This window comes from Condylura cristata, unplaced genomic scaffold, assembly GCF_000260355.1.
Source record: "Condylura cristata isolate star-nosed mole 26May11 unplaced genomic scaffold, ConCri1.0 scaffold00027, whole genome shotgun sequence".
Classification (NCBI taxonomy): Eukaryota; Metazoa; Chordata; class Mammalia; order Eulipotyphla; family Talpidae; genus Condylura; species Condylura cristata.
The window spans coordinates 15,050,212-15,063,051 of NW_004567128.1; positions in this window are offsets into that span (position 1 = coordinate 15,050,212).

A 12,840-nucleotide genomic window follows, 5' to 3' on the forward strand; every position below is an offset into this window, starting at 1 on the left:
CCAGTCTGTCTTTGGTGAATCCTCTCACCATGCCCCACACCTCTGGCCTGTACCCCCATTCTTTGCAATAGAAATGTGTGTGTGTGTGTGTGTGTGTGTGAGAGAGAGAGAGAGAGAGAGAGAGAGAAAGAATATATGTATATATGTGTATATATATATATGTATATGTGTGTGTGTGTATATATATATATATAAAACAGCTACTTCCAATTACTGAATGCTCTGAACATAAACTTACCCTGTTATCTAGCAATTTCACTGCTACGTCTAAACTGAATAGAAATGCATAACAATGGCCTGGAATGGAGGGGGGCATGGCTGAGAATCAGATTTGTAGGGCTGTGAAAACACTCTGTGTGACATACAGTGATGGATACATGTCATTATGTTTTCTCCAAACCCGCAGAATGTACACCAAGAGTGAACATTAAGGTAAACTGTGGACTTTGGGTGAATTTGATGTGTCAATGTAAGTTCATCGTTGGTTAAAACGAAAAGTATCATTCTGTTAGGTGATGTTGGTAATAGGGACCTATGTATATATGAGGTCAAAATACATATAGGTAATCTCTGCACTTTCCTCTCAATATCATTGTAAACCTAAAACTGCTCCCCCCAAAAAAGACCTTTAAAATGGCCAAATTCTTTTAGAAAAACCTGCTTCTTGTATTTTACTTCTAGAGTCTGAGGTCAAGACAGAGAACATTCATTTGATAAATAATCACTGTTTTAAAAGGCAAAACAAAACTTTGCTTCCTGACTCTTGCACATTCTTGCCTCACCAGATGCACAAAACATACAAATATACACAACAAATATATACAAATACAAATTTTATAATAATGACTTAGTTACCTTTTGAAATAACAATAAATATAGCAACAGCATAAAAAAAAAAAACAGACTTGAAGACCCTCCCTGGTGGTGCAGTGGGTTAAAACACAGCACTAAGAAGCTAAAGCCACTTCACATGAGTTTGATCCCGGCCCGGAGGTGACCCACATGGCATGGCAGACCTCTCCTGACCTTCCCACTGCTCCCCTCAGCAGTGTACTTCGTCAATCTGCCTGTTCTGCTCCCCACTCTGTCTCTGGTGAATCCTCTCACCGCCCCTGCACCTCTGGCCTGTATACATAAATAAATAAATCTTTTAAAAAAACCAAAAAAACACTTGAATCTTCAAACCCCACTGATGTGGATGATTTTCCCCAAGAGTGACAATGGATGAGTAAGAAGGACGTGTTATTTACAACATAAAATTGAACATAGGACAGAAAACATCCGTGTTTGTGTAAAGGCATATTTCTCCATTTCAAAAGTATTGATGCAGATCAATAATGAGGTATTGATGTCCAAATGAACCTTTCTCCTTTGCCATATCAATTTACCTCTCGATTGAAAAAATAGTGAATGTCATCTCTTGTTCTCACCTGCTAGGATTCACAATGGGCGGTTGATCCAAGTGTTTTCTTGAGTGAAATCCAACCATGTCAAAATGAGCACAAGATTGAATATTCTTTGGTGGCTTGTGACATCAACTGAGCAACATGAGTGAATTACAACTGCATGTCCCCTCTAGGGCTATCTATTATCCAATATGTCTTATTTAATTTTCCGTTCCAGGCAGGCAAATTGACCATGTATACTTGCTTGTGTCAGTAGCTAATTTTAGATCACTAATCTAATTGGAAATGGCATGCCCCTTTAGCTTGTCATGTAAAAATTCACATTTTCTGATTAATGTGATTCATTTATATTAGATTTGACTTGACAGAATGGCGATGTGTAATATAGGAGGCAAGTTTGACAGGATTTCTCCCTGTCCCACTCAGTCACACTCTTTATAAATGATCCAGTCAAGGCATCAGCCTCCAGTGTCTTCTCCCTAATGAGATAAATGTTGAACCTGTACCTATTCTAATGTGACTACTTTGGTGTTTTCTTATGAGCAGAGCAACACTCACCAGAAGGGCAACAGCTTATCTATGGTCTTGCATATACTATATACATACATACATACATACATAGATACATACATACATAGATACATACATACATATATACATACATACATATATATATATATATACTATATATGTAGCATATAGCTCAAAGGTTAGTCCTTTGTAATTGTTTCATGTTTGTGTTTTTGTCTAAACTCTTTGGAATTTATATAAACCTGGACTTTATTTTTTAAGTGCAATTTAAACAGTGGCAGGAGTTTTATAAGTGATTGAAGTTAATCTGGAAAAAGGGAAGAACTGGCAAGATGAGGATTGAAATGAAAAAACAAGGAAATATATTAAAAATCTAAAATAAGGAATAGAAATATCAGACTGAGAATTCTTGTTATTAAAAGAAGATAATTTTACATAAAATAACATGAGTTTAATATTCTCTATAATCTTCCTTTTTACAAGGAAGTTTTTTTTTACTATGATAATCAAATCACTACTTCTTAAAGGAATTGAAAAATACTTTTTCCATATATTTTTTTTCAAATTGGATAGACAAGAATTATCTGCCTGGGTACATTTCTCAGATTTAGTTTTTAAAATGTCTGTAAGTCCCGTATCTGAAAAAAACAATTTCTTTTTTTTAGCTTTCTTGAGGCAAAATTTGCAAGTAAGTTATATGTATTTAAGGTATACAACTTAATTTTGTATGCATATATATTCAGAAATGGTTACCACAGTTAAGCTAATTAACATCACTTCATATAACTGTCACTTCTCATGTTCACATTTTATGTGTCTGTTGGTCATCTATATGTCTTCTTTGGTGAAATGTCTATTTAGATCCTCTATTTTTTTATTGAATTTTGTTACTGTTATTAATGCCTTGTTTGACACATGACTTGGAAATATCTTTCCCCATTCAGTAGATCTTTTCATTTTACAAAGTTTCTATTGCTCTGTGGAAGCTTTTTAATTTGCTGTAGTCCTAGTTTATTTATACTCTCTTTGCTTTCTTAAAATGCATATTTAAGAAGAGAAGAAACCTGATTTAACTTTGAATTCCCAAAACCTATCAATAACACCGTGCCTGACCCATAGTGTATGTTTATTAAATATTTGTAAATAAACATGCCTAGGTATTCCGAAGTATAGTCTTCACACAAAGAAGGTTTCATATGCCATCAAAACAGCCACAATAAATAAGTAAAAATAATGGCGAATATTCCAGAATTTAAAAGTCTACCCCTTCACTATTCCATTGGTATCACCATAATCCATATTTTGATATGTCAGCCTGATAATTCTACAGAAGTTTCATGGATAGTTTTCCTAAGTCTTGTCTCCTCCATATAACCATTTCAGAAATAATCACTAGTAAGGGCTACTTCTTCCTCAGCAAGTATCTTACCACATAAAATCTTAGTACTTTTGCACTAATGTCAGCTTTCCAAATCACAGTAACTATGCTGACATTTACAAGTTTACATATTTATAATTAATCCTGAGCAACATGTACTTCTGCAGAGGGGAAAACCGAGACACAGAGTGGGCGATAACTTGCAAAGCATCACAACCAACCTGTCTTTGGTAGAGTCTAGGTGTCACCTCAGGGTGTCAAATTCTAAACAGTGTTATGCGCTCTCTCCAGTGAATCATAATGACTAGATTTACCTTTCTACCCATACTTCTCCTTATTTTTCTACACATACAATTGATACTGGTCATTCTAGTATCCACATTTTCTCCACAAATAAAACATCCCTTTATGGAGGGCTCTTTCTCCTTCCTTTAGACTCAGATTCCCCACATCTTCCTGGACAAGACAAGCTCCATCTCCTCTGCCTTCAATGACCTCCACCTCCTTTCAAATTCTGTAGTATATCATGCAATCTCCTGTATTAGCCTGCTGTCAATCATTGTTTTATGGATGTTAATCATTCCTATCAAATATATTTTGAAACAAATATATATATTGAGCTGCCCAAGGCAAGTACCTATCATACTTCATATGCTTTTGTTGAGCCCATTATAGATGGCAATAAAGACTGGCTCTTTAACTGCTATTTTTTGTTTTAAGTGTTTATGTTTTTGCTTTTTCTAAATGAGACCAAAGCACATTTATTCAAAAGCTGTAATTGAACTTTAGCCATTAGTCATTCTGTACTTTAGTTTTCCAACAGAATAACAGCAATTCTTATTAGGTTAATTTTTGCATTCAGCATAAAATAGTGACTATAAAACACTGGAAATAATGAATTACTGTCATGTATCACTTAATGAGGGGATACATTTCTGAGAAATGCATCTTAGGAAAAGAAGAATATTTAAGAATATTTAAATGCATTTTTACTCAGCGTTATTGTACCGACATTGTAGAGGCACTTACACAGGACTAGGTAGGAGAACCTGATACTTCTCAGCTCAATGGTACAGCCTATTGGCACCACTTTGCATTGCAGCCCGTGGTTGACTGAAACACCCATAAGTGGCACATGCCTGTACTTTAGGGGTATTCTGAATGCCATTTGGGGTTTTCAGGCAGACCAGGATCATTTGCAGATGCTTGTGTCACACATTTCTGTACTCCCTGAAAGTCTTCTGAAGTGAACTGATTATTTATTAAACAAGCACAGCTCATTTAGATACAGAGAAATGTAGTAGGCCAGGTAAGATTAACCCTTTTAGTTCCTAGTGTCACATCAGATGATTCGGATAACATCATGAGCCATATTTCTTTCCCTTTGTACACCAACCTACCTTCTGTGCCCTGCTCTCCCAGGTGTCTGAATATTTTTTAGTACTCATGTAATCTAAATAACTTCATTTTCATTTTGGTAAAGTGACATTAAGAAGTGCCATTTCATTGAATACATTTTCCCATCAATTATTATAGGTTTCAGTAGTATAAAGGAGCAAAGTTATTAGAAAAATCTCCATACTAACTTGATAGAATATTTCTTTGAAGATTCCTAGTGATGACTCCTTAGATGTAAACTTTCTATCCTTTTTGTATCTTTTTTTAATTCTGACATCATTCTTTTCTCAACTTTCTTACACATTAATATTAGTGGTATAGGCATTTTCCAAGATTGATGGATGACTAGCTAAAAGGTTTCATAGCCCAAGGCAAGGGAGAGGTCCATTAACTTCACATGGTCAATAATTTCCCTGGGTAATGCCTTCTTCTAAGATTTTATTGCTAATAAAATCCATGTTTTAATGTTCATAAAAATTAAGCATCATTGTAAGTTGCTCATTCTTAAAATTACATCTGTCCTTGCTTTTTTGCTGTGTCTTCATTCTTCAAATATGTTGCTATGTTCCTTTTTACATTTCTTTAAAACTTAAATTTGCTTGCTTTTTATATATTAAGAGTCTCACACTTGGAAACTAACAGTTGTTTTCAAGGGACACATTTCTACAATTCCCTTTACTAAAGGAATAAACCATGGTATTCTGAAATGGAGTGTCTGTAATAGCTTTAGTCAAGCTTTATATGTGATAGGCCTACTAGAAAATATTGAGATCCCACGCCACCAGCTGAAAAAAGAAAAACACTTATTAGTTGGGGAAAATAACATAAACTTATCTTGTTGTGTTAGTGAATTGATTGAATCGGACTAAATATGAAGCCACCATTTCCTGCATACCATTTTGTTTCATCCGAAGAAATATTCAGTGAATTATTACTGGCCTTTTAGTTTAACCTGGCAGCACGTCTTCAATTGTTAGCTCTTTTTATAGCTTTTAATTTCTAAATCTCAGATCACAAAATTGGAAGGGCCCTTGGTTTTGTTAGAATATGTACTAGTGGGCTTTCATTTTTTGAAGACACAATTATAGGTATTAGCTGGTAAAGTAAAAGGGAGAAAGTTTGCTGAAGTATTTTCTACTCAGGTAAGCTACCAATAATCTGTGATAATTGGGCTCATGTAGTCACATCCAGCTTGTAATCAAGTACAGAATGTAGAGTTCCCACTCCCAGTTTTCTTCCATTCAATTCAGTGATAAGATTAAAAAAAGCACAGAGAAAATGGACTGGGAATCAACAGATCTTATTTTGAGCTCATTCCTTCTAGCCCAGAAATGTCTGAAAAATAGCTTAGTCTGCTAGTATATCACCTCTTTGAAACAATATTTGATAGCTATGTATTTGCTCAGTCTAACTTTCAGGAAACAATGAGAAACAATGGAGGCAATATTGGGTAAGTGTACTTTCTCAAATCTAAAGCCCCAAATGTTGCCATTGAGATCACCTACCAAATGGAATATATTTAGCTGCATTTCAGCCTTGTTACATTCATTGGTATGAAATCGCTGTCTATAAATCACCTTGCCATTGGCAACTTATGAAAGGAAAAGAAATCAAGGTCAAGAAAATATGCTTGAGTTATTCTTCTGCATGTTAATAAATGAAAATGGTATCCATCATGGCCTTGTAAGTTGTAAAACCTGAGCCATCCATGTTAACTAATTATGTTAATGTCAGATGCTGGAGAATATTAAAGATTAATCCCAATATAGAATTTGTCTAAACATCCTTTTCCTACCTGCCAATCTGTTCCAAGTACTCATTAGCCAGGCAGAAAACAGAGAACTCCAGCCATTAGAAAACAAATGGCCACACATATATAACTACCAATGTGCCTGAATCCTTTGTTTGATGAAAGTATGTTGCCTAGGATAGAATCACATTGTAAATATTTGCTTGACCTTTTGAAATAAAATGGATTTACCTTCCTATATAGAGCTATATAGTAGGCAAAAAACTTGCTAGTCAGTCAGAGCAAACAATACAGTATTACCCCTATGATCTGGTATAGAAAAACCACTCTATTTTCTAACTGATAAGAAAGTTAAAGAAGCCATTGATAATGAGAGAGCTAAAAATGGGCTGTGGAAATTATTAAAGTTATTCTAAAGTTGGGCAGGAACTCTTCATGTCTATAGTCTTTAGGTATAAAAACCCATATTCCTTAATAAATTAAAAATAATCTCAGTTACATACAGTACTTGCTGGTAGGGTCAGATTGTCATTTGGGGGAGGATAGTTCATGGTGAGAAACTGTCCATTGCCCTCTAGTGTCCTTACTAACAGTCATTATGACAATTGGCTTTTAGGGATAGAAACAACCCATTATTGAGAACCACTGGAAAGAAAATTCACAAAGGAAATCCATACTTTTGTTGGAGGAGAGCCTAGGAACACACAGAAAAAAATATTTTTTTTACCTCATTTTGTGTCTTTTTTCATTTCAGTTGTAATCCCCATGGGCTTCCCATCACCAGATCACCCGTGTGCCACCACCATAGTCCAGTGCACTTCCCCCCCCCCAAATTTTGATCCCGATCTGCACTGGAATACAATGTCTCTGGTTTATAGTTGTTCATTATTAGCTATTATTCCCCCTCACCCCCGGTCCTTTATGCTGCTGCTATGAGTGAAACCATCCAGTATTAGAGAAAAATAATTTAAAAGTGATGATCATCATTACTGAAAATGCAGTTTATTTTACAAAATAACCATTAATTTTATTTATAAATTGATCATTTTTATCATTGACTTTAATTTTATCAATAAATACATTTTTTCCCAATTTCCCTAATAACTCCAGCTCTGCTGTCCCAGCTATAACAACTCCTAATATACACACAACCCTGTCCTCACACAGCACAGACAGCAGGAAGCTTCCCGGTCCATTCTTCTCCTGGTCTCTATAGACTGAATGGTAAATGTCATTTCATTGTCCTCAAACTATGCAGTCACAAGCTAATAGCTATAAATTTATTATTTTATTTTGCAGTAAAATCTTTATTATGTTCTATAGGTTAGCATGATACCTTGGTCCCTGACCACTTCTGATACCTCTGAGATGTCATTTCCTACTCTTTTACTACTCATTTGCCCTTTTACTATTCACTTGTAATTCCAGAAAGTGCCTGTTCCCACTTTAGGCACCATGTACTGCTGAATCCATCTACCTGGACACATTCTCCTTGGTCTTCACAAAGTCCTCCAGCTCTAATGATTCCCTCAGGGAGATCTTCCACAGCCAACATATGTAAACTCACTTTCCCTACTCTGACACTCTCTATCCCTTTGACCTGCTTTGCTACCTTTTTTTCCCCAGAGAGCTTACTGCCACCTGCCTTTTGCTCCAAAGCAATTATCCAGTGAATCCTTTGTTAATAACATAATGGGGCAGCTAAGGGTAGACAGCCTGTGTTTGCATCCCAGGAATAGGCCTTACTAACTAGATTCTCTAGGGAAGACAACTTAGCCTTTTAGAGCTTTTGTTTCATCAACATTCACTTCATAAAACGTCCATTCCATCTCCTTCCTTGGCAGTAAGATACATCTGAATTATAAACAGTGTTAGAAAATAATTACTCCTGCTTCCCATCCAAAGCATCATTTCCTTCCCCCCCCATCCTGTGTCCCTTATTTTTTCATCTTTTTTTTTTGTGTGTGTTACTCAAAATCCTAGAATGATGAGGATGAAGAAACACCTTCAGATCCCAATTATAAAACTCCTCATGGGAAGGTTCAATGGTCTACTTGCTGGAAATTCACTGATTTACTGATTTTCCATAAAAAGCTCTTCAATTGAAGTGACTTTTTTTCCTCAAACAAACACTACAGAAATCAACAACTGCCGTTTGATTTTTTGACTAATTTCAATCTCAGCGAATATGTACACTGAGCCTCTCTTATGATCTCACAGGCGGTGGAAGTATTTGGAGGAAAGGAATGATTGTAAGAGTAGTTTAGTGGTAGCCTTGTCCTTATAAAATTTGCAGCATAATTTTTAGTATAAATAACCATACTTATAAAACAGGGCATCTTTACTCAGCATTGTTAAACATTTGGAGATTTTTGTCTGTTTGTTCCCAAATGGAAATATTTACTGCTGCATCTGTTTTAATAAATATTTTGGCAATCACATAATTAAAAACCCAGAGTTTTTCAAGCAGTAAGTTCCAGTTACAATTCTTGCTATACTACTTACAGATCTAGGATATTTAATCAAAAATTGGGAACAATCATTTATATTCATTCTTTAATACTCATTTGCTCACATTTGACAGACCAGATTCCCCTAAACAATTAACCTCACAGAATTTTAATCTGTTTTTACAAATTTAATATATCTGCTATTTTTAATGAGGTAATATTGGTTTACATCATTACTTGTGTTTTAGAGGTATTGGATTGCCCCCTTAAGATGCATTTATTACTTCACACCTACCAGCAAAGCACCCAAAATCCATCCCCACAATCCTTTGTGTTCTCTTTCCACTTTGTTCTTGCTTCTCCCCCTCCCCCTCTGATAGCCACAGTTCTGTAGTCAGATTTCTAGGGTTTATTAGTAGTTTTGCTTTAGCTGACCCTTTGTCTGGTATCTTCTGTATTCCACGTATAAGTGATGCCAGCCAGTACTTGTTTGTGTCTTTCTGACTTACTTTGCAATATATCTGATTTTCACAAGTTCTTTAAAAGTTTCCTAGGACAATACTACAAACCCAACAAACAAAATCTTCAGTTCACATAGGCAACTTCTGTGAATCTAATAGTGCAGAAATGTTAATATAGTATACATTTAAATACTGTTACCAACTCAATTAGAATTTCTTATACCTTCCAAGTCAGTCTCACCTCAAATATTAATTAACCATTTCAAATTAAAACTGATTCCCTTGTCAGACTCTACAGTGTATGAGATTATTTTATAAATGTGTTAAGCATCTTCAAAAAAAAGGCACAGGGATCATCACTGAACTGATGAAAATGAAAAAAAAAAAAAAAAACCCCTACATGTCACAGAAAGTAATATGACTCTGGCTTTGATTTTAGTGATTTTTCTACTTTTAAGAGCTGCAAAGATACAATTAGAGGGTCTAAGATGGGGAACTATAGTTTCAGTTTGTGGTCAGGAAAGTCAAGACAGGGCAAGGAGTCTATCTTAGAATATTGCATACTTTCTCTACCTGGTTCAGTTCTGGTCATTTCTTTGCTATCTGATTGAATGCCATATATATTTTTTTAAGATTCGTTTATTTGTGCTTTCAAGAACTGGGGCACAGGCCAGAGGTGTGGGGAGTGAGAGAGTTCACCAGAGACAGAATGGGGAGCAGAACAGACAGATGGACCAAAATACACTTCTGAGGGTAGCAGTGGGCGGGTCAGGAGAGGTCTGCTAAGCCATGTGATTCATCTCTCTAGCCAGGGACCGAACTCATGCTGCAGTGGCTGCGGACAGCCTCATAGTGCTGTGCTTTAATCCATTATGCCACCAGGGTAGGTCCTGTCATATTGTTTTAATACCATTTCCTGACTGATTCTCATGAGCCACCACCAAATGATCATTTTCTATAAGACTATTCAGCATATAAGAATGATGATTTCCTTTTTTTATAAGTTTATTTTTACACCGCTTTGTACATTTTTTTTTCATCTCAGTTGTAATCCCCGTGGGTTTCCCATCACCAAGTCACCCATGTGCCATCACCATAGTCCAGTGCACTTCCCTCCCCCCCACCCATTCCCACTCCACCCCCATGAAAAGTCTCTGGTATATGGCTGTTCATTATAAGAATTATGATTTCTAATAGTTGTTCTATGCTATATACAGTGCAGGCAGAGATGTGAACTATTTTCACCTTAAGAATTTCTAGGATTAAATATAAGCTGGTGTTAAAAGATGTTTCTGTTTTAGCTCATGTTCATGTTTTATCTCAGCAATATATAATTGTTTGTTAGCATATCTTTTTTTTTAAAGATTTATTTATTTGTACACACAGAACTGGGGTACAGACCAGAGGCTCAGGGGTGGCGAGAGGCTTCACCAGAGACAGAGTGGGGAGCAGAACAGGCAGATCGACGAAGTACACTGCTGAGGGGAGCAGCGGGTGGGTCAGGAGAGGTCTGCCGCACCATGTGGTCACCTCTGGGGCAGGCGGGGATCGAACTCATGCGGAAGTGGCTTTAGCTTCTCAGTGCTGTGCTTTAACCCGCTGTGCCACCAGGGAGGGCCTGTTAGCATATCTTAAACCAAAACAGAGAGTTTAAAAAAAAACAACAGCATTTAAATTTGAGCACCTTTTTAGGGCGAATGACAAAAGGTGACTAAAAGGATAAAAGATCTAATCCAATTGATGTTTGGAGGATTTCACATATAAATTTCCAAGCTTTAATCAAAGAGCTGTTTTTTATTTTTTACATACAGCTTGTAACTATTCAAAGGCATTATAAATGTAAGAACACAAGGGCGACCTATTACACATGAAAATCTATGTTGGTGGTTAATTTCAGTGGAGAGAAACAGTATTGAAATAAAACTTTCATTTATAGCCCCTCCTTTTCTTTTCTAATGCCCCAATTTATTGTAATAATGGCACTTTAAACCCAGAACTAGTGAATAGAACACGAAGACTGGAAAGGCAGTTGAATTTACATTAAAGTGCTCTTCATCTTAGCCTTTAAAATCCACACCTCTACCAAAAAAAAAAAAAAGTTATCAAAGTGGGATATCACTTCAAGGAATTTTCAAGAGTGGGCATTTGCAAAGCTGACTGAAGAAACTAGAAGCAATGAAGTAGCCGAAGGAAGAATGTCAGAATGAGCTTGAGGTTTGCGTGTGAAGGCCTTGCTTCCTAATTGTTATTATGCTTACAAGGACACTCTGTAAAAAAGAAAAATGAACGCATTGTTCAACACCTGCTGTAAAAAGAGTCTTGGACTCTGTGGCTTGCTTAAATCATTTTTTCCCCCCGAAAACAAATTGCTGAACAAGCCCTAGGGCATTTAATTTCCAAATACCAGTAATTAAAATGAGTAACATCGTCAGAATTTGGCAGGGCCGCAGCTTTCTTTTTCCCTTTTCATTTTCACATAAATTTCAGTGAAGGTCAGATTTGTTGAAGGGAGGAGAGGGGCGAAACCTGCCGGCCGTGTACTCGTGGGAGGTTAAAATATGGCTTGTTCACAGTATCCCTCATAGTTCAGGACTTAATGGTCCTTGACGGGGATAACCTAGAAGTTAATTTTACTCTGTGTCCCAAAAGCCGTCATTGTCAATGTAATCTTTCTTGCGGGCTGAAGGGTATCGTCAACAAATGATTTGACTTTCAATAGCAATTGACCAGTACTGTCTCTAACGCAGAGAGTCATGGATGTTACTCCTATTGATCTGCTTCCTGTTCATAGTCGGAAAACCTTTTTCGCTTTATCTCTTACACAGTCCATCTTTCTATATTTCAAATAAGAAGCAGTTCATAATCGGGCTCACATTTTTTTTCTTCAGGTGAAAGTACATCTAACACATAAACTCTAAAATGTCTCAAAATACAGTGTGCACTTGCATGGAGAATAAAACTACACTATGCGACCAAATCTTTGCTTGGGAGAATGGGGGCAGAAGAGTGCAGAGAGAAAGTTTTTCTTTCTCATGGGCTTTACAGCTGGGCAAACAGTTGAGTTGTTCCACCCCTCTTGATCTCACTTTCCTAATTTATAAAATGGAAATGTTTAAATGCTTGTTGTGAAAAGTTAATGAACTCAAGCTTGCAAGGCAGGTTAATGCTGAGGAATAACCTGAGTCTCATTTCCACAAAGAACTCATTGTGGATACACAAATAGGACTTTTCTGTTCAGCCTGCTCTTACCCCAAAGAGAACAGTTAAGCCTTATCTCCTTGAGGTTAGGTTTCACCTTACCCATATGAGAATAACAGGTGTCAGTTTTCAAAAGATCATCCCCGTGGGTTGTTTTCCACAGTGGCACAGAGAGGAGGATGGCTATGGAATCTATGGAAGGTGAGAAGTAAATGTCAAGGGCATGAGCATCTGCAACAGCCTTGAGTGGCAAAGCCTGCTAGGAGGG